General features: G+C 40.1%; 1 pseudogene; it reads left to right on the top strand.

Annotated features, from left to right (window-relative positions):
- Window positions 1-3,879: 3,879 nt before the first annotated feature.
- On the top strand, window positions 3,880-4,224 carry LOC145406648 (protein GVQW3 pseudogene; annotated as a pseudogene).
- Window positions 4,225-4,930: the final 706 nt, after the last annotated feature.

Here is a 4,930-nt window from a genome sequence, read left to right as displayed (position 1 = left end):
TCACACAAACTCGATTCGTTAATGATGTGATAATTTATAATGCTCTTTTTTTTTTTTTTTTTTCAGGCTCTGCTAGGAAATTATTAGTGCTTTATATGCCAAATTCAAAGGCATGTCTGTCCATATGTGTATTTTATTACATAGGATTATAACACAGAACGCGAGACGATCATGACTGATATTTGTTACATTTCTGACGCCACAGCTTTGGTGGACACGTTTTCGTCTTGCTTAATCAACCCCTCAGAATGATATTTAAAATACGAAATCATGAATTAATGGAATATATTATTTGAATATACATTCCTTCAGTAACATGTCCCTGTATAGTCTACCATATATAACTTTGGCTTCTCTACAATCGTGGTGCTGTGGATTACGTGTTCTAATTGGAAATGACATAATAACTAGTGGATTCATTTTAAGGGTAATCATACATTGCTCCATTGCCTCTAAGGAAATTAACCGTATGGCAAAATACTGTCCACTAGAATATTTACGATGATGAACTACATTTACCAAAATGAACAACTGTCGCCGTGTATGAAGCCATATGCTTCACTTGCATGACAGGATTTTTGTTTGGGGTGACAGAACTTTGAGGGAACTCCGTAAAATACAGCAACTAGCTGTAGGGCACAGAATCACTTAATAGGGATGGATGAAAACAATATAGTAGCCTAACTCGTTTCAGTACCGTTGGTTACAGAAAATGGTAACAGTTTCCTAACTAATGCTGCATTGAAATACGTTTAGTAAAAACAAATGAGTAATTGGAATGGAATATCACAGCGTTTAAAACAAGCTAATTTTGAAAATACTACGTTGATACATCACTAAAATGAAACGAAAACATTCGGCAGCCGAATGCTAATTGTCCGCCAAAATATGTTGTTGGCTATGGTACAAGCTACAGTACCTACAAACCACATTTGGAGAGGAAATATTTTGGCACCACACACACACACACACACACAAAACTATATTTTAATGCTCTATGGAATTCTGTCACCGCATTTCGAAAAAGCTAATCCATATTAAATATATATATATATATATATATATATATATATATATATATATATATATATATATATATATATATATGGCGACTCGCATTCAGTCGTCTGCACATCCACATAGTTGCTATTTCCTGAAGGTTTGGTGAAAATTGGTCCACAACTTTTCGATATATTTTGGCAACACACACACACACACACACACACACACACACACACACACACACACACACACACACACACACACACTCACACATCGACAAAAACTATACTATCTCGCTTTGCTAAAGGCGAGCGATAAATATCCATTTAGCATGAAGTCACCAGCTGTCCCTTTCAGTGACAGTGTCAATCCAACATTATCTCACAAGGCTTGCACCAGCCCCGTTGTCACCCTTACAGAAACTTCCACGTGACCAGTTCAACATATTAGTTATGATACGTCAAATAGTACGAATAACAAAATGGCAGCAGTTTTACTATTAATTTATTTAGCAATTTACCCATATAAGGAACAGATGAGGAACGGTCATAATTATTTCGAGATACTGTAGTTTCTAAACCCTCAGGCCTCGGGAAGATTCCCAGGGGCAATTAACACCGCCTGTTGTAAGCCGAACACAAACCAGCTCACTGACACGTCCTAAGCCAGTGTGGTGAGTCCCAAATGACTTAACCCTACTAAACAATAACCATGAAGAACACCAGAAAACATTGGCCCCCAGTCCCCAGCAGCTCTGAAGCGCCTGACCACGGTGGTGGCCAGACCTGCTTTAGAGCAGGGAGTGCTAAGAATCTCTGGGTACAGACTGGCCGTCTTTGGAATCTGATCCTGGCAACATTCAGTGCACGAACTTTGACCTCAGAAGCAAGCTTGGTTGTCTTTTTTGGAGAGAGATGTGAAATGGGATATCTTAGGTCTGAGCAAAGTTAGAAGAACAAGGGAGGCGTTCATTAAGTTGGTTGATGGCCACGTGCTATGTTATAAATGTACAGAAGAGAGAAAAGAATGTGGAGTTTGATTTCTAATAAATAAACAACTAGCTGGATATGTGGATGAATTTTTCAGTATCAACGAGAGAGTTGCAGGAATAATTCTTAAGCTCAATAAACGGTATCATGTAAAAGTAGTTCAAGTATACGTTCCAACGTCAACACATGATGATGAAGAAGTTGAAAAGTTCTATGAAGATGTAGAAAATGCATTGAAAAGGAATAAGACTCAGTTTACATTTGTGGCTGGTGACTTTAATGCCAAAGTAGGACAGAAGAATATAGAAGAAATAGCAGTTGGTAACTTTGGAATAAGCAACAGAAATGACAGAGGAGATACTCTTGTAGAATCTGCAGAAAGAAATCAGTTAAAGATCATGAATACCTTCTTCCAAAAAAAAAAAAAAAAAGAAACAGGAAGTGGACATGGACAGGACCTAATGGCATTACTAAGAATGAAATTGACTTATTCTTACTAACAGATCAGATACTGTGAAAGATGTAACGGTACTAAAGAGTAGTCGTTGGAAGTGACCACAGAATGGTGAGATGTCGAATATGACTAAACCTCAAGGCAGAAAGAAACAAGCTAGTTAGAAGCATCAAACTGAACCTATGCAAACTAAGGGAAAAGAGTGCAGAGTATAACTTAGAGGTCCAAAATTGATACAGTTGGCAGACATAGAGGAGATAGTAGAAGACATGAATGACGACTTCACTAGAATCATAACAGAAGCATCGCTAAGTGTTGCAGGAAAGGCATGCAAGAACACTCATAGCAAACTCTCGGTAGAAACAAAGGATCTTCTTAGGAAAAGAAGGAATATGACAATTAGAACAGCCAGAGACAAGACTGAAGCAGCAGAACTAGGTAAGATCAACAAGAAAAAGTCCGAAGATATCCGAAAGTTTAACATGACCAAAATCGAAGAGACTTAAGATGGAAGTATGGAATCAACCAAGAGAATGCTTGGCATAGGAAAAAGTCAGATGTTCAGCCGAAGAATCTCAAATGGTGATGTTCCTAATGACAGAGATGAAATAATCAAGGTAGCTGAAGAATTTTACGATAAACTATACAGCAGTGAGGACAGACCCAAAGACGTCAATCAGAAACAGGTAAACAATGGTGCACCAGTACCTGCAGTTCCAGTAGAAGAGGTTAGGACAGCTCTAAGAGACACAAAGAGAGGCAAAGCAAGTGGTAATGACAATCTTACTATAGACCAGATCAAAGATGCAGGCGACGTTGCACTTGATAAACTAGCCAGATTATACACAAAATGTCCGGAAAATCAGAAAGTTCCTAAAACTTGGAAAAATGCCAACATTATTCTCATTCACAAAAAAGGAGATGTCAAACACCTAAAATATTATCGACCAATGAGCATGCTTTCTGTTTTTTACAAACTGTTTACGAAAATTATCGCCAACCGGATAGGTAGAACACTAGATTCAAATCAACCGAGAAAACAAACAGGATTCCGGAGTGGGTACTCTACAATAGACCATATGCAAGTTGTTAACCAGGTAATTGAGAAAACTGTTGATTTAAAAAAAAATTCTGTGTATGGCATTCATACATTATGAAAAGGCATTTGACTCACTCGAAATTTCTGCTGTAATGAGGGCTATTAGAAAACAAGGAACTGAAGTGAATTATGTGCAGGTTCAATAAGTAATGAGAAAATTTCAGGAGAGGCATTAAATTTCATTCAATCAGAATGCTACTTCATGGTGAAGTACACATATATATAGTCTATAAAATGACTAACTGGCACCTTCCTATCTGCCTAGGTTTGAGCGCAGAGGTGTACGTGGTGGAACCAGTTTGATCCGGTTGGCCGATCTGTCAACACTAGACAAGATGCAAGGAAACATAGAGCAACGTTACGCCATCAAATTTTGTGTTAAACTTAAGAAAACCAAAAAAGAAGCTTATGGAATGTTAGAGGAGCCCTATGGGGATGAAGTGATGAGCAAAGCAAGTTTCTACAGATGGTTTAACCGATTTTCTAAAGGAAATGAACAGGTTGAGGATGAACCCAGATCTGGAGCACCGAACAGTGCACGTAAGAAGGAAAACATTGAGGAAGTGCGAAGGTTAGTGATGCAAGACCGTCGAGTTACTGTGAGGATTATATCTGAAGCTGTTGGTATTAGTACTGGTACAGTGGAGACAGTTCTGACCGAAGATCTGAAGCTCCACTAAGTTTGTGCCAAGTTCGTGCCAAAGATCCTCTCCGACGACCAGAGGCCGTTTCGTATGGAATGTTTTACTGACATTCTCGATATGATAGGGGATGATTCAAGTTTCCTGAATAAGGTAGTGACTTGCGGCGAGTGTTGGGTGTTCACCTATGACCCTGAGAGCAAACATCAGAGTGCCCAGTGGAAGCACATGTCCTCCCCCAGGCCCAAGAAGGCAAAGATGAGAAGGTCGCAAGAGAAGGCCATGGTCATTCCTTTCTTTGATTCCCAGGGGCTCATTTACGTTGAATGGGTTCCTGAGGGCCAGACCATCAATAAGGAGTATTACCTTAAAGTTCTGAAAAAGTTCAGGGAGAAGATGAGGAAGAAGAGGCCGCAGCAGTGGAGCAGTGGAGAGTGGTGGTTCCACCAGAACAATGCCCCATTCCACAGGTCAACGCTGGTGACCACCTGGATGACCAGCAGGGAAATGAAAGTGGTACAACACCCACCCAACAGCCGTGACCTGGCCCCTTGTGACTTCTTCCCGTTCCCACGCATGAAAGACAGCCTCAGGGGAATCAGATTCCAGTCAACACAGGAGGTGAAAGAGGCATCGGAATATTACCTGAAGGGACTGCAGAAGAAGGACTGGGAGGAGGTCTTCCAGGATTGGGCGAGACGCCTGCAGAAGTGTGTTGATGCGAGAGGCCATTATTTTGAAGGAG

The sequence above is a fragment of the Coenobita brevimanus genome, chromosome 8, assembly GCF_032717465.1.
Source record: "Coenobita brevimanus isolate Jiangsu-jjx chromosome 8, ASM3271746v2, whole genome shotgun sequence".
Taxonomy (NCBI): domain Eukaryota; kingdom Metazoa; phylum Arthropoda; class Malacostraca; order Decapoda; family Coenobitidae; genus Coenobita; species Coenobita brevimanus.
The sequence above is the reverse complement of the archived record's forward strand: the minus strand, read 5'-3'. Positions and strand labels throughout refer to the sequence as shown.